Here is a 23561-nt window from a genome sequence, read left to right on the forward strand (position 1 = left end):
AGCTTCCCCCACTATACTGTATACACCATCTCTCGGCGAGACAGCGCATGCGCTGCCTAGCCGAGACCTACAAAGTAAGGAAAGAACTATTGTGTGATATGAGGATTGGTGGGGCGAGCCCGCAAATATGTGTTGATTCAGATTCATTATACACTATAGTAAATGAAAGTGTATGGAAATCCAGGTTTGTTGATAGAATAAGTAATGACTTGGAAAATACTGATATCAATCCTGAAGGGTATTCTGGAGAGAAATGGAAGTGTTAGGATACCGTATATTCATTTTTAGGGTTCCAAGATCGTAAAGCTATATGAGAATTGTATGTAGTGAAGAGAGGATCTTGTGTAATTTGGTTGCATGATGAGGGTAATTTTAAGATAATATTGAACCCCAATAGCTTGGAACCTTTGACAATTGTTGAGAGGGAAAATACTGGCCAGTGTGTGTTACATAAATTTCCCAAGGTGTTTAGAGGGAAAATTGGGAAACTAGGTGAATTTGAGCATGAAATTGTACTTAAGAAGGATGTGGTTATTAAAATACACAAAGCTAGAAATATACTTATTTTACTGAGACGAAGTTGAAAGAGAACTACAAACATTGATAAAAGATGACATAATTGAAGGAGTTGAGTCTTCAGAATGGATTTCACAAACTGTAGTAGCTAGAAGTAGTAACGGAAAAATTAGGCTGTGCATTGATCTGCAACATTTAAATAATAATATTCGAGTGGATCAGTTTCCCTTGCCTAAAATATCCAGGGTTGGAAAAATCATTAAAATGTTACTAGACCTGCAGGTCTAATAACTTTAATAATCTACTCGACCTAACTGTAATGTACTTGACACGTGAACTGATCTCAAACTGTGTGATCCTAGGCAAATATTTTGTCTTATAAAGCCACCTTTTTCTTTATTATCACATAAGAGAGCACCATCAAATATGCAAGTTCACCATTTCAGCTGTACAAAAAAACTCTTTATTTAGCGGACTAAATGTTTGCACTATGTAAAACTAAAATTGAGCCCATATATAGGGTACACATGATTCCTGGCTTGCCTCTTAACTCACTAATAGCATTGTCATCTGGGCAGGAGTAGTAATAATTCCCAATTCATGTTTAAAAACTCACTTTTCATAAATATATTACCAAACAATGATGTGGTAGTGCATTGTCATTTACAGATACCATATTTTCTATTGAAATGGCTACAATACTTTCTCACTAGCATGTAGTTTTACCGATAATAGCGCACAATCAATGTCTAGAAATTGGGTTTCTGCAAAAATATTTAAAATTTGGACATCACCAAATGTTATAATTTGTTTTGATCCTATAAAAAAAATGTTTTCAAAGCAGAATTACAACAAGCATTTACAATGCAATGGTCTCGGCAATATTATAGGTAGAGCTATTGGTATTGCTCATTATTTTTTTATTATTTTTGTATCCGTAAATAAATGGCATTGTCATTTCTATTGGCATTCGCTTTTTTTTGCATATGTGACACCTATTGCATTAGCAGAGAGAGAGTGAGGTAGTGAGATACAGAGAGAGTGAGGTAGTGAGAGAGAGTGAGGTAGTGAGAGAGAGTGAGGTAGTGAGAGAGAGTGAGGTAGATAGAGAGTGAGGTAGTGAGATAGAGGTAGTGAGATAGAGGTAGTGAGGGAGAGGGATGTTGTGAGGTAGTGATACATACCTTCTCTGTGGGGGTGGGGAAGGCGGGGGAGAGCCGACACCGCTGGAAGTTAAAAGAGTGGGTCCCGAGAGAGTAAGAGGAGCGGTAGTGGAGGGGGCAGAGGGTGGTAAAACGAGATAAGAGCAGGGAGAGAACGAGACGCAGAAAGGGAGACGGAGGCGGGGTGCGAGGAAAGGGTATGAGAAGAGAGGATAAGAGAAAGTAAGATAAAGAGAGAGATTGGTGAGGGAAGTCTAACTGCTGGGGGCGGGAGTGGGGGCAGGCACGAAAGAAGAGGAAGCGCACGTGAAAGATAGGAGGGAGTTTGAGGGAAAAAGTGACCCAAAGGAAGAAAGAGGAGATAGCTGGGTGGTGGAAGAGAAACGTGTGAGGTGAAGGACAGCAGGAGTAAGTGAGGGGTCACAAGGAAGGAGGGAGTGACACAGAGGGAGGAAGTGACACAGCAGGACTGGAGGGGCAGAGAGGAACTGATAAGGAGAGCGCAGAGCATAGGAGATGAGAAAAAAAGAAAAGTTGCGCCAAGGATGGAAGTGTTGCTGCTGGTGCAATCCATCAACTGTTTACAAGTGTGAGCTCATAGCGTGACCTCTGACCTACAGCAGGGGCGCGCTCTGCGCTCGCGGGCCAGACCTTGCTGAGAGCACCGCCCCCTCCATCTACTGCGAGCCTGGAAATACTTAAGATCAAAGCTTCCCCCCTGTTGCAGAACAAAGGCAAATGTTGTAAACGGGCAATCTGGGCTTTAAAATAAGAGCCACAGCCAATTTACATGCCATGGCTTTATTGGGGGACCGATCAATTATTTTCCAACTGGGCTATATAAAGTTTAATAAAACATCGAAACTGGCTGGGTTTTAGTTCTGGACTTGCATGCTTGCATGTTGTACTTGAAGGCAGCGGGCATCTTCAAATAAACAGGGGCTGGAGACCCACGGGCCTTGAGGTAACGGAGATGGGAGGCAGACGCTTCCTCAGGCCTGACCACTGTGCGCTGTACAACAACTCTGCACAAAAGGAAACCACACTATACGGGCCCATCACCCGGCTGCCGATGCAACCCCCTCGTGGCCATCTGTGGGCAAACAAACTTTCCAAAGAAAGCACACATTCTCTAAATCGCTTTCGGGCACTACTTACAAAAGGTGTTTAACCCCAGAGATACAATCAATTCAACATCTGCTTGTTAACAATTTGGAGTTTTGAGTGCAACATAACCAGCAACCAAAAAAAAAACACGTGACTGTCCGCCCCCTACATTGTGCTTGAAGCAAACCAATTCAATCGTTTGATACTAAGCCCTGCTCGTAAGTATGCACAGTGACAATTTTTTGTCGGTTACTTTGCATACTTGAGAACAGGTTGCATATACGTAGCGAGCCAACCCTCGCAGTCAAACACGCCCCTTTCTTCTAAGAACCCCGGCCATGAGTCCTTAGTCTCCTATCACGAAGCCCCGTCTCCGCTATCGTGGCACGGTAAGTACCTAAAGTACCAGCCCAGAAAACAACTTACTCACCCTTACAGTTGCTGAGCCCTTATGGCAATCTACGTATAGGATCAGTGAACGAATGCCCTCCCATTCCTTGCTTACCAGCAGGTTGCTGCTACGGTTATCTCCCTCCGCCATGATCTCGGATCCACAGACGGTCAACGACTGTACCCCGACAGCTGTGGAGTTAAGAGAATATAAAATAGCGCAATAAATATCCAGACAGCTTTTACGTGTTTCCGGAATATCACCGCAAACACATCGACACGGGGCGCCCTGATTGGTGTACATCTACCGAAAACTCTACCCTCGTCAGCCAACGGCAAGGCGCATGCGTATCCGGAACCACCAGGAGAAGTTTACATTTAAAACGTTGATGGCTTGAACACGCACTGTTTACTGTTGCCATAATTTGCTGAAAGGAAGCTCCAACACATGTCAAAGAGCACATCTAGTGTTTTAAAAAATCAAATAAGACCACACCCACAAAACCACATCAAACCTAAACAATAATCTGGATCACTCAAGTCGAATCAAGTTTTCCGTTATTGGTATATTGGAAGCCGGATCCAGCACGGGATTGAGAAGGGTGATCCAGCGCAGGATTGAGGAGACTTGCAACGATATTGGAATCCGGATCCAGCACAGGATTGAGAAGGGTGATCCAGCGCAGGATTGAGGAGACTTGCAACGAGGTAAAGTTACGGGGGGTCTCGCACAGAACACAGGATTGAGAAGGGTGATCCAGCGCAGGATTGAGGAGACTTGCAACGAGGTAAAGTTACGGGGGTCTAGCACAGAACTAAGACGTGGGATCTTGCACAGTACTGCTAAGAAAAAAAAATGGCGGATGGAAGCTTCGAAACTTTTTCGGATTCGGGGGCGTGTTCCTGCTGTTCAAAAGGGCGTGGCTAAAAAGTGGAAAGAACAGCAAGGAACACGCCCCCGAATCTGAAAAAGACGGAGCCTATTTGGAGGGACGGCTCTCTCCTCCAACGGCAGGCCTCCGTTTAGGAAGCCAGCCAATGGAGGAGAAGCTAAAAGAGAGGCGGGCTAAATAGCCACTCTAGAAAACATTAAATCTCCGACTTCCGGTTCTGCCTTCGGCAGACCGGTAGTCCTCGACCTAAAAATAGATTTTATTTAAAGGGTGAACTGAAATTGAGAAGGCCCCAGTTGCATACGATCACCTCTTTAAGGATGAATAATCACAAGCTTGGGATCGCTTATATTTCCCTGGCAGGTATTTTCTTTAAATTAATGTTGACTTATGAGTTTTTACCTTTATGGTCTTTGAAGTATTTGTCTTGGAAACAGTCCTTTTTTGGGGGTCAGTATCCACAGCCAAATCATGGGCAGTTGCAGACGCTTTAGTCTATTTAACTATGTAAAGCTTCCCTTTCAGTGAAGGCGCTAGGGAGGGTGTGCCCATACCTAGGGTTGTCTGAGTTTTCAGTTGACTTTGGCTGCATCTCGCTCAGTAATAAGGAAAGGCGCTCAGATCTTCCACACCCCAACCTTCTGTATGTTGCCTGTCCGCAATTATTGCCGGAGGCTCCCTCAGCTACCTCTCGGCTAAAGTGTGGAATTCACTCCCTATCCACACAGGGCTGACAAGCTCTCACTCGCTAGCAATTCAATAACAACATACCTCTTTTCTGAATGATTTCTCCACATGTCTGTAACAGATTTTTATGTCATCCTTTACAGCGCCTGGCACATATCTTCTGCCCTCCGTACAAATTTAGCACAATTACCTCCGTAGTATCGAACAAATAAGCTTCTTTTCTCTTGTTTCTTTGGGTCAAACAAGGGGAAGCTGTGAAAAAACAGTTTCTAGATGGGGAGTCCTGTGCATAAAGCTCTGTTATGAGCTGGCAAAGAAGAAACTACCTGTAGGCATTGGGTCGTTTACTAGCAAGGAAAGGCAGCCATGTATGCACTTTTAAGAAGGTCATTTGTGGTACATGGTTGTAGGGTCTCTCTAGTCATATTTACCACTACTTTTTTCAGAAACAATGAAATACTTTTGGAGATTTTGAAAATTGGGAATCTGCAGGAATATCAAGTTTTCATCAGAAAAAAACGTTTCCGGAGCTAAGCAACTCTTATATAGACTTGCTAGTTTAACCAGTAGGGTTGCAGTTAACTTAGTAGAAGGCGAACCCCTCTCCCTTCACTTTTTAAAATTATTTAAATGTTTTTCATCGCTGACCTCTTTTAATCATCAGTGTTCCATTCTGTGTTCACTGGTTCTATTGTGGGCCAGCTCCTCGGATGCCTGCAGCCCGAGGTTACTGCCATCTTTTACTAGGCTTTCACCCTGGTTATTTCGCCGTGCTTGCCTTGCCAACATGTATTTGGTAAAAACCCTGTCGCACGTGTTTACGTTGGTTTCTGTGGGTGTCCGTCTAATACGGCCTACATGATCTTATCTGTCCTGGCCTAGAATTCAGAGCCAACGTTTCGGATATGTGCCTAGAGTATGTTGCTGATTTCCGCATATGGGGAGGAAAGACTAGTCTAATTTGTTTGTATAAGGATCACGTGATTGGTGGGTGCGAAATGAACAACCACTTATGAACTGCCAAACCTCTGAATGAGAGCAGAGCCCCGGCCACCCATTAAAAACAGCAAGCTTTGAAAATGAAAGAAAAGCTGCACTTACCAATGCATTTGTCTGTGGAACATGTACACTACAACACTAAATGCTTCTGGAATTCGGTAACAGCAAATCGATAGCGTGCAAACATATATTACCTAATAGGCTTGGAAGCTACAACAAAGAGAATAAATAGCAGATGATGTGCAGGCTGCAAAAATGCTGTGTTTGCACCAAGCGTTTCTGCTGACGTCCTGCTCCATCGGAGGAACTGCTGCGGGTTCGGGTGTCCCTACTGGAACTGGACATTCAAGCGCTATAATAAATAGATTATGTCACACAATACGGAATATAAATGAAACCTAAAACAAGCGCTCCGGCGCCTATGGGTTTACAGAGGGGCTAGAAATAGATGAAATGCAGAGACGAATGGGATGCAGATGTAAAAGATAACTTCTCTGAGCAGAACGACTCATTATTTGATCATAATACAAATGTATCCGAAGCTGTAATGAACCTGACACGACCTATTTTAAGGAGCAGAATTCCCGACAAAGGAGAATTTCCTTTTCTTCTGGCACATACATTTGATAGGACTGATTAGGTCTTGTCCGCTGGAAACTTGCAACGATATTGGAATCCGGATCCAGCACTGGATTGAGAAGGGTGATCCAGCGCAGGATTGAGGAGACTTGCAACAAGGTAAAGTTACGGGGGTCTAGCACAGAACACAGGATTGAGAAGGGTGATCCAGCACAGGATTGAGGAGACTTGCAACGAGGTAAAGTTACGGGGGTCTAGCACAGAACTAAGACGTGGGATCTTGCACAGTACTGCTAAGAAAAAAAAATGGCGGATGGAAGCTTCGAAACTTTTTCGGATTCGGGGGCGTGTTCCTGCTGTTCAAAAGGGCGTGGCTAAAAAGGGGAAAGAACAGCAAGGAACACGCCCCCGAATCTGAAAAAGACGGAGCCTATTTGGAGGGACGGCTCTCTCCTCCAATAGCTGGCCTCCGTTTAGGAAGCCAGCCAATGGAGGAGAAGCTAAAAGAGAGGCGGGCTAAATAGCCACTCTAGAAAACATTAAATCTTCCGACTTCCGGTTCTGCCTTCGGCAGACCGGTAGTCCTCGACCTAAAAATGGGTCGTAACTAGTGAAATATAGTTGAAATGTTGTAACAGTTCACTTAGCTATTTAAAGGCCCAACATCTTACAGCCTTTCATTTAACATGCTTTGCACAGTTCGTTTGTCACACAGTTCACTTTACAAAATCCTATAACTTAAGTCACAGAAAGAAAAATAAATGAAATAAGATAAGCTGACTTTTGACCTCTGTTTCTGAAAGCCAGCAAATAGCAAGATTTATATCTGGAATACTAGCTCTTGTAAGAGATGCAAACATTTTCACTACAACAGACTTATCTGCAGCCTATCATCAGGTCGTCCTATAAGAAGAATGTAGATCATACACCACATTTATAACACCTATGGGCTGTTATCGATACAAAAGAATGCCGTTTGGGCTCGCTTCTGCAGCAGCAGTTTTTCAGCATATGATGAGCTAATTATTTTCTAAAGTTCCAAATGTTGAATTCTTCTAAGATGATATACTAATATATGGTAAACACAAAGAGGAGCATTATGATATTTTGGAGAACATTTGGGGACTTTTGAATGAGAAGGGTTGACCATTGAATTTGCTAAGTGAAAATTTGCTGTGGAATCTGTTACCTATTTGGGTTATGTGCTAAGTAAGGATAGAGTTAAGCCCAAACCCGACTTTGTATAGGAAATACAACTAGCACCAGAACCAGTGAATAAGGATGATGTAAGATTTTTCCTAGGACGCAGAAAATTTTATTCAAAGTATGTGAACAATTTTTCCACAAGGACTTTTTATATTTGCCAATTACTCAAGAATAAATGCAAATTTGAGTGGAGCGATGATTGTTTAAGAGAGTATGCTGATGTAAAAACATCCATTGCTGATGCCACAGCTTTGAGTGGATTTGATCCTAACCTGCTGAGTGTCATTACTACCGATGCAAGTTGCAAGGGAATAGGCACTGTACTGTCACAAGTAAAGGACAAGGGTGGCTAAATTGTAATTGCATATGCCTCTAGAGCTCCAACACCATCAGAAATTAAATACTTGGTTATTGAGGGAGAGACGTTATCATGCATGTGGGCATTGGAGCATTTTAGATAATTTGTGAGGGGGTAAGCAATGTTTGTTACAGAGCGATCATAAGCTCTTGGTCAGATTACTTACCACGGAGGGTATTATAAAAGTGTCTGCGTGCATAGCAAGAATGTCTATGAGATTGCAAGATTACATGTACAGAATAATTTATGTGTCAGGTAACTGTAGACTTCTTGTCTAGAATGGCTTTGCAGATTAAAGGAGACTTGACTGTTAAATGGGATGAGTATCACATAGCATGGGTACATGAACATGGTGTTTCGGCTATAGAGAAGGAGGTCTGGATGAAAGAGTATGCCGAAGAGGAAGTACTAAAAAAGGTGTTGGAGTACATGGTAAACGGATGACATACAAAGGGGGCATTTAAGTCGGCAATAAGAAGCTTTTGGGGAAATTAGGAATAAATTGACTTTGGAGGACGCTATAATATGGAGATGAGATAGAGTAGTTTCATCATCTATGGTGAGAAATAACATTAGCATGCAGGGCCATGAAGGTCACGGACGTATTGTCAAAATTATACAAAGAATTATAAAAGGATTTTGGTGGCCAGGTATGGACTTATTTAAAGAAAGAACAGTTAGAAATTGTACAAGTTGTACTAATTCTGATAAGTCACTCAAAACTTTGAGATCAAATATTTGTGACCCTTTTATTCATAAAGAATCATTTAATAATGTAGCTGTGGATATTATGGGACCAAGTGGAAAACACCCAAAGTATATTATTGCTGTTATTGATATATTTTAAAGATGGACCTAGGTGCAGGTGGTGGAGAAAGTGGACACAGACACGGTTTTGCGTTTTTTGGACAAGGTGTTCCCTCGGGTAGGAAAACCTGTCACTATAGTCATTGATAATGGTGTACAATTTGTGTCCAATAAAGAAAAGGATTATTTTAAGAGGCTGAGAGTCAAACATTATAACATGTCTTTATAATCCTAGTGCCAAGGGTATGATTGAAAGATTTGAGAAGGTACTTAAGGGGGCCATTCAGATAGCAGGGAGTGATAACGACGATTGGGAACTACAAATTCAAACAACTGTATGGCTGTACATGATATGACTAAATTATATCCATTTGAAATTATGAGAGGACGGCTTCCAAGGACCAAAAGTGATCCAGGGTGGGTAAAAAGTTCTACTTCTTGTAATGTAGATTTGGAAATGATTTCAGAAACCATTGACGATAATCCTACTAAATACATGTTATGATATGATAAAAAGAAAGTATCACTGGTTGATGGATCAAGCATTAAAGGTTGGTATGTTAAAATGTTTAAAAACTTGGAAAGTGAGAAAAGGTGCGAGTCAATTCACAGGGCCTTTTAAAGTGACTCAAGTTTTGATAAATGCTGTGAGGTTAAATGATGGAAAAGAATAGAACCTCAAAAGAATTGCCATTTTTAAGGGTGAGAATCACATATATAGAAAAGAATGTGGTGATGGTGTAAGAATTTTGATGGAAAGTTGTGGGAAGAAATGGAAACTCCTGGAAGTAGAGTAACAGGATTACTCCTGAAAGAGTTATTAATCAAGGGAATGTCGAAAGAGAATTACAGGCTACTGATGATCAGTCTGGCAGAGTTGGAGAAAAGAGTGACCAATTACCTGTGGCGGGAAAAGGGTTGCGAAGCAATCCTGTGTGGGTGTCTGATTATTTGTGTGAGGGAGATGGCTGAATATTGTTTTATTATATTTTGTACCTTTTTTGTAGTTTCTTTTCCTATGTGGTTTTAATAATTTTACTTAGTTGTATTTGTTACATTTATTATGGTGCTATTGTTCTATGCAATTGTTGTATTGTAATTATTTACAGCACCTCATGTTTATCGTCTTTCAGACTGTAATAGGAGATGTGTTGTGAAAACTATGGGGCGCATTAACTTGCGATAACTATCGCAAAGCGTGCTCAGTGCTCATTTTTTTAACGCCGACTATCGCGGAGATATAGCGTTATTAGCAACGCGTATCTCCAAGGCGATAAAAATTCCTGCGATAGCGGGGAAATTGCTGTTTTGCAGGGAACATCGCTTGTTTTCTAGCGATGTTCCCTGCAAAACCGCGATAACCTTGCTGATATGACCCTGTGGTCGTATCAGCATAATCCACCCCCTATGTTAGGGATAGCTAAGTCAGGATTTTAGCAGACGTTAGATTTTAGCGAAAACCGCCGATTTCACCAAAATCTAACGTCTGCTGAAATCCTGTGGGCTGCCTTGTAAATATCGCAAAGTGAACATCAGCGATATTTTACAATGTAGTCCATTGGGGTACGCTCAGTGGCGCCCACTTTGCATCTCATTAGAGATGCAAAGTGAGGCGTCGCCCTATTTACAAGAGGGTGCTAACATGCATAATCACATTTTAAAACTATCGCCCTATTTACAAGAGGGTGCTAAAATGTGATTATGCATGTTAGCACCCTCTTGTAAATAGGGCGATAGTTTTATCTCCGCTTTTTTGGCTTTTTAAGCCAAAAAGCGGAGATAAAGCCCTTTTGAATATGCCCCCAAGTTTCTAGTGCTGTCACTGCACGAGTTTAGAATTTCCAATTGAGAGTTCTGTGGAGCGTGAGTGAAAGTTGTGGGAGGCTTCGGGACGAAGGAGGAGTGCACAGTTGGTGGTGTTCATTTCTTCGTTTCTATGAATAAATACTCAATCAGTTCTCGCTTCGAGTTTCTACTTGACAAGCCTTGGGTGCTAGGTGCATTAGGAATGTTTGTTGTGGGGTTTCTTTGATTGTCATTTGAGAGTTGAGGCTGGGGAGGGGGGTGGGGTGGGGGGGGGGGGTAAGTACCGCGATGGTAGGCTGAATAAAGTTTCTACTAGAAATTACATGAACAGTCCGGACGATCTGTTCTTACAATTCTTACAATATTTGGCGACGATTGGCTGGCCCGTTTTCAGCCTACCTACCGGCTGACATCAAGCGTGAGGAAGTAACCTCATGGTACCCCGCGTGCAAGCAACAAGGAGCGACGACTGTCATACTTTGTGCGGCATACCCAGCGTGTATTGCGGTGAGCTGGCAAGGGATTTAGTGGGCTTTGGAGCCGACTCTCACCCAAGGACTGTCATTCTCTGTCGCGGGGAATGCACGCACTCGTTAGGTGGAGAGCGCGCAGCCTCTGAACAGTTCTGCGGGGTTACTGGGGCACGGCGGTAACCTTGGGCAATTATACTGCTAATCAATGCCTGAGGCAGACTAAAACAGTTTTTAACGGTCCTGTCCCTGCGGTGTGATGCTTACTCGCTCAAACGCATACCTGTTAGCGCAAGGCATCAGGCGAGTGCGGAACGCTCACTTTATGTATACTGTATCGCAGACAATAGGTTTCCAATAAATCCGAGCTAAAGCTGTCTGCAGGCAAGACATAACAAGCATTTGCAATGCAATAGGTCTGGCATTTATAGGAGTTTGAGCTATTGGCATTATAAATGACAATGCTTTTTATTTAAGTTTGTTTTTTTTAAAACATAAATAAAAGGCACTGTCATTTATAATGCCAATAGCTCAAACTCGTATAACTGCGAGACCTATTGTATTGCAAATGCTTGTTTTAATATATGAGGACATGCATACTGGATGCTATTCTAACATCACAGCCATTGTTTCCTGTTATTTCGATGCGAGACGAACGAGCTGCACGAACGTTCTATTTACGTTTGCAAACCACCATTTCCTGGTTCTCGCTTGCCGCGCTGCATTGCTGTTTTTGCAGGCTCTGCGCCAGGGCTGGCAATTCGGAGCGGAGCGGGCAGAGAGCTCATTGCAGGGCTAATGAAAGGTGTCAAAAAGACGAGGCTGTGTCACTGTGGTAAAAAGTGCTGAGGTGACGCTACCAATGAGAAATGGTAAATGTAGCATTGTTCCACGTGTTAGTGCGTGTTTGAGGCACCTCGATAGGGTAGTTGTGAACTGTTGCTTTATAAACATTAAATGCTTGTGCATTTAAATTGAATGTTTGGACGGCTATAGAGAATGCAAACTGTTGCATTTTTCCCCCTTGTAGTGCATGTTTTAATATGTATGAGAGCCCTAGTAATAGCTAACGAATGACCTGTGTTGTTGCTGGGGCCTCACTGTTCTTTCTGCCTGTTTTTTGCGAGCGTTTGAGGAATGTGCTTCCTTGAGATAAGCACAAGTGTTATGGGGCTCCCTTTGCTCGACCAGAAGAATTCCTTGGGTTTGCTTTTGAAGTGGAGTGGGGGGCGGGTGTTTTATGACCCCTCCGTCCGTCTGCTTAGAAACCTTTTGCAGACGTGAGCTGCTTCTGGTGCCGCGTTAGAAGTGTTGAGCCAAAGTATTTACTGGTTGTGATCAACAAAGGCTACCTACCGTACCTATATTTGTAATTACACAAGTATAGACATTGTGTTTAGTAAAAGAAATACATGAACTTCAAGTAATATGCCGCAGTTGTTTTTTTAAAAATGTAAGTGAAGTTAAATCCAACGTGGTGTTAGTAAATGGAAGGGGTTTGTCAGAATACGCGTAGCAATGGTGAAAGGGTGTGCCTAACTGTGGTTTGAAAGCGCATATTAAGTGAGTGGGAAACCGATGGCGCCGTTGATAAGAAGGGCTTTGCCTGGAACTGTGTTAAGGTGGCAAACAGTCACAGCATGTGACTGGAGCCCAGAACACTTTGCTTGACGGTGTGAATTACAGTGTAACAAGAGATGGTGAAAGAGATAGTTTAGAATGAGGCACCAAAAGGATAGGCAAGAAAATGGAAAGGCTTACTAGTTTTTTGTGCGTAGTTTCAGGAACACTAAAAATGGTTTGACGTGTGAAACTTGCTAATATATAAACGTGCCTTTGTAGCTTGTGTAAAAACAAAAAAGTCTGTTACAGAAACGGGATATGAAAGGTTGGAATTGCTGCAAAATAGCTAAGAGGCACTTTCCGAACCGAGGTCAGGGCACTGCTCATTCAATTCTAATTTAAAATTATATTTGCAATACCTAAATGAATAATGCATCTTAAATATCTGCCCCTCTTACACTCTCTGTTCTCTTTATGTTTTGTAAATCGTCATCATATGTTAAAGGAACTAATTCTACTGGGCGGCAGACCTTTTCACTTGCGATGTCTAGAAGGCACGCATTTCTCCTGAACGTACAAGAAAATGTCGAACCAGGCACTTCATTGAAGATGTAATGTTAAAGAATGATATAAGATCAAAAATTACACTTTCCTCGCAGGTGTGGGGAAAGAGGGCATCAAAAACAAACAAATACCCAGGACGGTTAACGCTACTGACTGAATTTCACGGCCGAAACTTTTCCAATTGCATACAGACAAACACCCAGGACGGTTAACGCTATATGACTTCATTTCACGGCCGAAACTTTTCCAATTGCATTCTGCAGTTAACAACAACGTAAGACTCTGGTCCTGACACTTTGCAGTTCCATGGACCAGGGCATTCACAGCCTCCCAGAGATGAAGGGGTTCAGTCTGCGCACGCCGGAGCACCCCGAAATTTGTAGTCTGCCCAAGAAATTAGAAGCAACCGGCTGATAAACAGCCAGAGAAGGAAACATATAGGAATACACAGACAAAGTCAAAGAAAAACATGAAGCGATGGGGAGAGAAAGCGTGTGAGAGACAGCAAGAGAAGGAAAAATATAGGAAAACACAAAGTCAAAGAAGGACATGGAGCGATGGTGAGAGACAGCGAGTGAGATAGACAGCAAGAGATAGACAAAGTCAGAAAAAGCAATGGTGAACGAGAACGACAGAGACAGCAAGAGTGGGGAAAAGTATAGAAAGAGGCAAAGTCGAAGAAAGACATGGAGCGATGGTGAGAGCGAGTGAGAGAAACAGCCAGAGAATGAAAAGTATAGGAAGAGACAAAGTCAAACAAGCATTGGCCGCACGCGCACCTCGCAATTAAAGTTTTTTAAAAAAAACGGAAAAAAAGACAAGCCCGGCGGAGCGTGGCTCACGCGCGCTTGGGGGCGGGCAGCGCATTCCAAACGGGGAAGCGGACCCTTTGAAGTGCTCCCAAAAGCGGAGTGCATGGCGGCACGATACGCGTGATTGTGCGCGTGCTAGCCATGCAATCCGCTTTTTGGGAGCACTTTTCAAACCCGCTTTCTATAGTCTCGCTTTGCGATCGCTCACGCGATAGCAAGGCGAGACCTAAATAACAGATGTGAGAAATTTGTGTAAGTTGGTTTTGCAATTACATAAAATTACAGCAACATTATGCATAATTAAGAAAAACGCAAATCCATCAATTGGCACTATTCGATCTTGCCCAAGCCTACTAGAAACTAAGCTGGAGCAGCTAGTTACACAGGGCTCTGGAAAAGACGGAAATGCTGACCCAAGTTATTGTGGCACTGGGCAGTACCTACCACTGTTCACTACAGATAGTTCCCTTGAGTGGCAGCTGCATGGGGTACCAGTTCACTCAGCACTCCCCAACCAATCCATTAACGAATTATGGTCACAAAAACTCCTTCAAAAGGAGCAGGACGCCAGAAAGCACAGTGTCTAATCTATGATAGTGCACTAAAACGACATGACAAGCAGTAGAGCTGAACAATATGCACTCATTCAAACAGATACCAGGCTGGATTGGCATAAGTTAAGAGCGCCCCTATTAGCCTAAGACAAAGAACGGTGTAGCATTTTGCTAGGCAGGACCGAGGAACGCACACTGCGTTCTGCTGAACCTAGACATTGACAGATTTGCCATTTTTGATCTACAAAAACATCAAAACAACAGCAGGTGGGATACAAATTTCACACAAACTATAACACATAGATCCTACCACTGGAATCGCGCTTCTAAGGCGGGTCTCCACACGAGCCAGAGCACAGGAGCACCTCAAAGAGGGATATCGTATAGCTCCCAAAACAAACATACCCTCCCGTCCATAGCGTTTCAGTGCAGTTAGAGCACCGCGACACTTAAAGTATGTGGTATTCCGCACCACTCCCAACGGGAGCCTAAAAGAGAAGCATCCAGGGCTCTGCAGCAGCGGTTTGGGAGGATGCGAACTAGTCCCGCTCCCCACCGAGTAAAGGAAGCGCAGCCTGTTTCACCTTTCAGAGGCACGTCGTGCGAAGCGCAGCCTACTCCCAGTCCTCGTAACGGTGTCACCTGCGGCGCAGACCCGATGCAGGTAGTAGGACAAGTCGGCTTGCAACAGCAGGTGACACGGGCTGGAAACTGAGCACCGGTCCTAGGGAGGCAGAGACTGACCCGCCGGGTCCGCCGGAGATGACGCGCTCCATGATGCAACTAGAGGCCGGGTGGCTATCGGCCCCGAACTGCAGGCAACTCGAAAGTAGGTGCACCGTACACGTAGTGGTAGAGTAAAGGAGTATTGTAGAACAAAATGTTAATCAGCGATGGGAAAGGCAGCAATTTATCGGAAGATTGGAGAACCGAACCAAGGGTCTGGTTAGCTATAAGAGCGAAAACAAGATCAGAGCCATGAACATATTTAGCTTGTAAATCTCCAAAGAATCATCATGTAAAATGAGATAAAAATAAAATTGTTTTGCAGTTTTATATAGCGCGATCTCGAAAGTATCAGAGCGCTTTACATGAGCACCAGTTGCTTAACAGATGGACACAGTCGTTTTTTTTAGGCACAGGGAGATTAAGTGATTTGCCCATGTTGCAGGGATTCTGCTGATACACAGAACTATGCGAAGAACCCCAGGACCTCAGTGAATTGTGGTGTACCAGAAACTCACCTCAGAACCCAGAACCCAGTATCCGGCTAGCATAAGTGTCCCATTCGTTATCCGAGATTTAGCTCGGCGGTCCCAATGTGTAGACAACCCAGAACAAGCGACTCAGTACATACTCAGGAATGGTGGGAATCGGAAATACCTGTTCGTATATTATTCTCACATCAGTCCACAACAATAATCAACAGAGACACGTTGTAAATAAAAAGGGGTTTATTTTTATAGACCACGTGTCCTAAGATGCAGTACTTTGGCTAATACAAGCAGACAAATGATTAATATCAAAACCAGCAACATAGTTACAATACCATAGAATATAAAAGGGGTGATCATATTATAATGACAGTGGATACTACCACCTTCCCTTTACTAAGAAGCTAATATTATTATTATGCTAATAGAAGGTCTCTTAGGCTTGAATAGGGGACCCCATACCTCAAAGATCAGCTTAGTGAAATCACATCACAGGAGCATCAGGAGTCTTCTCGCAGGAAGGCTCGTCTTCGGTCTGAATAATAAACATGATGTCTGTGATACTAAAAGCACTAATTTTCAGGCATTTGCAGCTGCGCGTGTGTTATGGCTAAATAGTGGGCCGATCAACCTAGAGTGAAAAACATGCATTGTGTAATAACCCAGACTGTTTGTCACACCATGTACAGACCAAGGTCGCTGCGCAGAGCTTGGGATAGTAACAACAGATCGCGCTTGTGTGAAGCAAGTCTCGAGTCAGCAGTTTGTTTTAAGAAATAACATGTAAACGCAGTGCCGTGTGCAAAAGCAAAAAGATGGCTTTCTAACATCTAACGTGGTTATGCTAACTTAACAATGCCTGTACGTATTCAGAGAGAACTCACTACACGCCCCCTTGATCGAAGCACTATTTAGTAGGCAAGAAAAGAGAGAACGCAGAGTTCAGTTTCGTCAGAGCAGAACAAGGCATAACCAATCCAAAGGTTCAGAATGAGTTAAAGTCCGAAACGAAAAAATTGAAAAGCAAAAAGGGGTAACTGTGGTGTCCGGAAAAAAAATATAATCAATAAAAAAAAACAAAAAACTCAAAACAACCATCAGGGAGAGAGCAAAAAGAAAAATGTAAATGCCTCGGCCGGGCGCTGTCCAGGAGCGACAGGCGCCAAGGACGATAGTGCAGTCAATCCATGAATGTATAGGCAGCATATGTGGCAACCGCTTCCAACAAAAAATCATTCGCAGGGCCAGCGAAAGTCTCAGCCATCCAATCCATCAACGAGAAGGAACACACGTGTTCGTCAAACAGCGGAGCTTCCAGCACGACCAGAGGGCATCCGGAATGTTCCTCCAAATAGCTCATAGCCAAGAAGTTGTAGGCAGCTGTAGAGATGTCCCAATTACCCAGGATCCCATGTGCCGCTCCGCAAGCCATTATCCGGACACCAGAACAGGTCAACTCGTGAGACACTAAGGGCCTCATTAGTCGATCGAAATCCGGCACCGGAGACACCAGGCTGGTCAAGCACAAATCCAAAGGCCATTCAAAGGGACAATCCAGGCAGTGAAGCACAGGCTGCACGCAGGTGAAGTAGGAATACCTGAAGGATAATCCATATGCCAGGCTTAAGGTCGCCAACGGCAGAGTTCCATAAAAGTCAAGCATCCTATCCCGAAGAAGATGCAGGCGGGACAGGTGCACGTGTGGCACAGAAGGAGCAGCCATTCCGTAGTATGAAAAGGAAAAGCAGCACACCCGCCACTAGTGCCAGAAGCAGCGGAACACCTCCAAAGATGCTCGAGAAAAGTGAATGAAAAAAGCCCGGAACCACACCAAAAATAGTTTGGAAAGAGGTCACGAGACCCGAGCCCACAAGTTTAAAAAAATGAGCCAGGCCGGTCGTGGACGAGGCATTGAAAATAGTTTGGATCAAAGAGCCGAAATGCAGGGGGAGGTCAGTATTCAGAAGCGCCTGTACCTCAGTGCGCGTATTAGCAACGTGAAGGTCGAATGTTTCACGTGATGAAGTCAAAGACACCTCTTTTTGGGACAATAGGGCTCTTATTCTGCTCAACTTGTTGAACTCTGCTTTCAAGGTTGGAATCGAAGGCCAGATGGAAGCATCCAGCCGCCCATGCGGGGGTGGAAAGAGAACATTATTGCAGCAGACCACTTTCTGCGAGACAGTTACAATATACGGGATTCCCACTAACATCCCACAGCAAGCTTCACTATTCAAAATCAAATAACTACCGTTAGCAAGCAGTGTGAAAGAAGGCGTAATCACAGGCACTGGGACACCCCGTAAGATGCATGCTAAGTTCGGTGCTTGTACATTGCATGCGCCGTGTAATTGAATGTGCCTACATACCAAGGAATGGTCAGGTGACGTGGTACATTCCTCGCCCTTCAAATAAACCTCAGTCCCGTCCCTAGTACATCTATACGTAAAGGGGAGGGACCAAACCTCATGTATGAAAGCGGTGCCCAGCGGTTCATATCTACCCAAAGCATAATGTTTCATACAAGACGTAAACTTAAAAAGTGCAAACGGGAGAGTTATCAATCCGTGGATTAACCACGTAGCTGAATTGATCTCCGCTACAGAAAAAGGCAATGGTTCTAATTTTTCAATATGTAACAATGAAAATGTAGCATCCTTCATGGACATAAATCGCTGCTTGTCAGTAAGGTTAAAGGGAAGGAATAACGATGTAGTGTTAAGATAGTCCCAAGGGACTCTCCCTGCCTTTAAAGTCTGCAATGTCCATGCAAACTGCATAACAGAACGCAACTGGTTTTGACCATGATATAACACAGACATATCATCATGCACAATATCAACAACTGATGAAACAATATTATCTAATGTATAAATCCTAGAAGAGAGAGTGCTAATGCTATTATCTATAACGGCCAAAACCTTCTCCATGTTTGCTTGGTCAATAGCTCGCAATCTGGAAGCCGCCTCAATCTGTGACAACTTCCAGACTTCGTTGTAAATAGCATACGCCCACCTCTTGGTTCTGCCACCCACAGGACCCTTAACAAAATCATTCAAATCTATTTTGTCATGTAACTGTGATAAATGAACTTTGACAGACGCCAAAGTGGAATGTTGCAGCCAAGATTGACATAACTTGCCCACAGAGTATGTAGTGACTGTATGTGACGACTCAAACCGAGGGTCTACGCGTTCTTGAGTATACCCCGGTTTCAGTCCCAGAAAACGTCGTTGACAGATATCTGAACTGCTTTGCCAAATTAACCAACCCTCACTATTAACTTTCGAAATATTGAAAGATGTATTTGAAACTAAGGATTGCAAAGCAGCAAGGGACAGATCTGTGTGGTTATCCCAATTGGGATAAGCGCCCAGATCTGGCACAGAAGGTGACTTTAATTGTTTAGAAGTAGCCAATCCAAAACAGGTGGTTTGGAAGATGGATGAATTTAAAAATAAAATATGATTTGGTATAAGACAGGCACGATGTAAAGCCTCTGTACCCTGTACCTGCCACGGCTTGGAACCCCAAACCGACTTTAGATCAATAGTAGCCTTCCATACATCATAACCTTTGATTGACAACTCGTCCATAAAGGACTTAGAATAAAGTAGCTTCGTGTGTGTCAGTCTAACCTTTGCGGCAGACTCAGGCAGCACCTTAAAATAAAACGCTGCCGGGTTGGAAACACTGAAATCGGTAAAATATGAATACTTGTTAACTAGTGTTTGTGAACTTCCGAATTCGGGAGTAGGACAGTGTTCCCATTGGGTAAAATTTACAAAATTTCTAAATGTATTAGCTTTATGCAGGAAATGATTGCCATAATGTTGAAAACAATACTGTTCCGCATAATTAGCCGCATTTTCGTATAAATCTTCAGCATCAAAAGCGGCATAATATTTCAAATCAGAAAACAGTGATTCAATGGCGTGTACATCCCAATCATCAGAACGTATGTTCTGCCTAACCACATCACCCATAGAAACACGAAATACATTAGGTACATTAATGACCTCTGTAGGCCCATGAATTTGGAATTTAACAGCATCCCATGCGATTCCATCCAAGACGGGCCAGGCAGTAATATTCACAAAAGTCTGGTCCCTCTTCATGATGTGGGACGAGGAGTGGGGGGCCAAAGTTCCATTGATAAGTCTAATTGTCGATCTCTCACTCAGATAGTGGCCATCCACAAGACGGAAAAAAAACTATCACAAATCCAATGGACATAAATAAAAAAACACTGAAAAGCAACAGCCAAATGTATGTCCAAGGGGCAATCAAAAAATGTCTCTTAAACCAGCTGAAAAAAACTGCAATGTTCGATGGGGGGCTTGAGGGCAATGAGTTAGTGTCAAAGGAGAAACGGGACTGGCCAAGTGCCGTAGATTGTAAAACAGGCGAGGGACCACGTGTAGGATAAGCATACTCAGTTTCTTCGGGCAAACCACCTGCCGATGGCATCAACAAGGGATCAGTAACCGTTTGCATCTCGATGGCAACATCAGGCAAGGTGTTAGAAGCAAGAGTCAACATTGAATTTCTTTGCATCGTCTGGCATGAAACTACTGGAGTCATGCTAAGAAGAATCGGCCACTCGCTGATGTTTGACATTGTCAATAGAGATGTACCTGTTTTCTTTGCGACCAGGAAGTGGAGGTAAAATGACTGTTCTTGTACCCTGCACTCCAAGCACTGGAACTGGTGCACGATAAGAGGGGCCGAACTCCTTCTTGTTCTCCACCTTCTCACGGACCAGATCTCCAACTCGGGGTAGCCAGCCGACTACCGGAACCTGAACTTCAACTTCAGATGTGGAGGGCAAGTGTTCCTTCGATAGAGTGTCTCTGGCTTCTTGTAGAGTCTGTAAAACAGCACAGTGATCATCTACGTCAAAGGGTGCGGTCGACGCCGCCATGTCTAGACCATCAAGGTCTGGTACAAACATTCTGATTCCGAAGAGCATCATGTACGGGGTCCGCCCACCCAGAGACCTTCTAGGGAGATTATTAAGTGCACGTTGGACGTTATACAAATGGGCTAGCCAGTTTCGGCCTGTGCCTAAAACACGGGCTGTCAATGATTGCTTTAAGTCACGGTTCATTCGCTCCACCACACTATTACCCTCAGGTCGGTAGGGGGACGAAAATTTGACTAGGACCCCCAAATTTCTCATAGCCTCCTTGTAAGCCTTAGAGGCAAACGCAGGGCCCTGATCAGAATGGAAGGTACCACACGCAAAAGTTCCCACAAAGACACGCAAATCTCTGATGACAGTCCGCGAGTCGGCACTCCTTTGTGGCCATACCCACAGAAAACGTGTGCACGAATCCACTGCAACCAAGATGTACTTGTACGCAGTATCAGAAGAAAAAGGACCGCAGTGATCCAAATAAACACAACCAAATGGTTTATTGGATATGTACAACTGTGTTTGTGATGGGCGCGCAACAGTAGAAGGTTTAATCTGTTGGCAAATGTCACAATCGAGAACATAAGCGCGTGCTTGTTTATATAAACCGAACCACCAGTAACGTTGTTGTAGCAGAGATATAGTGGCTGACACTCCGGCGTGGGCTGACGCCAACCCCTCATGAGCAGCCAGAATCAGTGCGGGTCTGCAGTCCGCGTTGGGAATAATTCTGTCACCAACGTCGTTAATCCTCACTAATGGGACATTATCAGGACTTAAATGGTAAATGTAACGAGAAGGAAAACCCTTCGGGTAATCGCCTCCCTTTTCTGTAGCAGCAATAGCTGCCAAGATGTCATCATCAATCTTACTCTTTGATCTGGTTACTGCTGCCACTAAGTATGTAGCCACTGCTGTTTTTGCTGCCTCGTCAGCCAAGCCGTTGCCGACAGCATGGACACCAAGTCGTTGGTGACCAAGAGTGTGAATTACATTCACGAGTGGGAGACGTTCTTTAAAGTCCGCCACTCGAACCCAAAGCGTTTTATGCTTAATTGTGCCACCTTTTGTGTCTCGATAATCATTCTGAGACCAGAAGTGTAAATTGTCATTATAGGATTGGACACAGTAAAAAGAATCACTCACTATTAAAGTAGTGACTCGGGGATCAGCAAACTCCAGTGCAAGCACTAGAGCCCGAAGCTCCGCCAATTGCGCGGTACAATCGCCCAATGACTGCGTATGCACCGCATCAGACTGGAATTCACCATTTACGAAAGTACCTACGACAATTGCGCAAGCCGCTGAGTAGGCGTGCTTTGATCCAATTGCGGGCTGCGCAGACCCGTCAGTGTATATGACACAATGGTATTCTTCGAGCGGGCGCAAAGACAGAGGAGCCGGATGAACGAATTCATACTGCAAGAACTCTTGAGTCTGTAATGAGGCATCAAAGATGTAGGTGACGTCTGGCGACGTCAGTGTTGTGGCCCATTGTATCCACCGGGGATGCAAAGCTTTAGAATTTGGTACACTTGCCTTTGTCACCGCTTCTAAGGCGGGATAGGGTGTTACAACCAGAATCTGTTTCCCATGTGACAGTGCGCGTTCTTTAAGGATCGCCATCTGTACAGCAGTCAGAACTTTTTCGACCGCGGAAAAACGTAATTCAGCAGAGGTGTACAAGTGGGATTTGTACGCAATGGGGACTGTATCGCCCTCATTAAACGTCAAATACGTGAAACCCACGGCGCCTGGCACTATTCTTATTACCAGGTTGGTGCGGTTATCACGTGTCAGCAAATATTGTGAAGCAAGAAGGTCAGCCTGTAAAGACTGTAAAATTTTAGAATGTTCCAGCTGCCAGCTAGACTTCGAAAATGTGGGTTGTACCAAGGCGTAAAGCGGCTTGATACGCTGGGCATAATCAGGAATGTAGGTACGGCCGAAATTCAGAAAGCCCAGCAGAGATTGTAATTTCTTTAGTGTCGTTGGCGCACTCAAGCATGCGCACTTCTCCAGAAAGTGGGGAGCTAACCCCTTTCCTTCATTATTGAGCTCGTAGCCCAAAAACAACACTGTATATTCCGCGATGTGAGACTTCGCAAAATTGAATTTGTAGCCATAGTCAGCAAAACTCACTACAATATTGTCGACTCGAGACAGATGCGGCAACAGCTCGTCATCCGTGAGGTAGATATCGTCAACATAGGAGTATGCCTCGGGGTCTATTCTTTCTAAGAGAGAAACCACGCGAGCGGAAAAGACGCCAGGGCTATTTTTGTAGCCCATGGCTAATCTCGTAAACTGTTTTTGTTTACCGCCCGAAGTAAACGCTGTCCACTGGCTACTCAGTGTGGACAGGTTATGGCTAAAAAAGCCATTGGAAATGTCAAGTGTCGTTTTAAACCGTTTACGCACGAGACTGTCGACTAGAGCCGAGCTATGTGTATTTTGTACCGCGCAGGTCCGGCAATGAGAGTTTAGGTGCCGGTAATCCAAAACTAAACGGTACGAGCCGTCAGGCTTCGTTACAGTGAATAAAGGGTTATTCATAGGGGACACACATGTTTCAATTACACCCTGATATTCCAATTGTTCAAGGATCGCCGCGACGTGAGGTCTAGCTTCACGACGCATGGGATATTGGGGCTGTGGCTGGGGCATAGACCGCAATGGAATCTCATGGCAGGGGGACAACCGGTCCCAACCCACCTGAGTACGATACACCGCTGGCGCAAGTGCCAGCGCCCACTCACCAGCGTACATTTCAGCTTGGTCCTTAGGCACCGTGTGCGCAAAGGACGGGAGGATTTTCTCCTCCCCTCTAGGAGCTTCCAAAATGAAGGCCGGGGGCCAATCTGCCTCCGCTAGGAGGATATCATAGGTGGTGGTCAGATTATCCCAAAAAATCCCTTTTATAGTACGTTGTATGTCACCCTCTATTAATAAGAC

General features: G+C 44.1%; 1 protein-coding gene across 3 annotated transcripts in view; it reads right to left on the minus strand.

Moving 5' to 3' along the window:
• LOC146809816 (uncharacterized) overlaps positions 1–23561 on the minus strand; it is a 187841-nt gene that overhangs the window by 73021 nt on the left and 91259 nt on the right. Inside the window, exon 1 of one of the 3 annotated variants that reach the window (XM_085616671.1) lies at positions 15059–15243. The exons of 1 other annotated variant lie outside the window; for it this stretch is intronic. The gene's annotated coding sequence lies outside the window, so the exon portion shown is untranslated. Of the gene's footprint in view, positions 1–3291; positions 3313–15058; positions 15244–23561 lie in introns of those variants that run through there. One more of the 3 variants, XM_085616673.1, reaches the window with a different exon arrangement.

The sequence above is a fragment of the Triturus cristatus genome, chromosome 7 (assembly GCF_964204655.1).
Source record: "Triturus cristatus chromosome 7, aTriCri1.1, whole genome shotgun sequence".
In the NCBI taxonomy this organism is placed as follows: domain Eukaryota; kingdom Metazoa; phylum Chordata; class Amphibia; order Caudata; family Salamandridae; genus Triturus; species Triturus cristatus.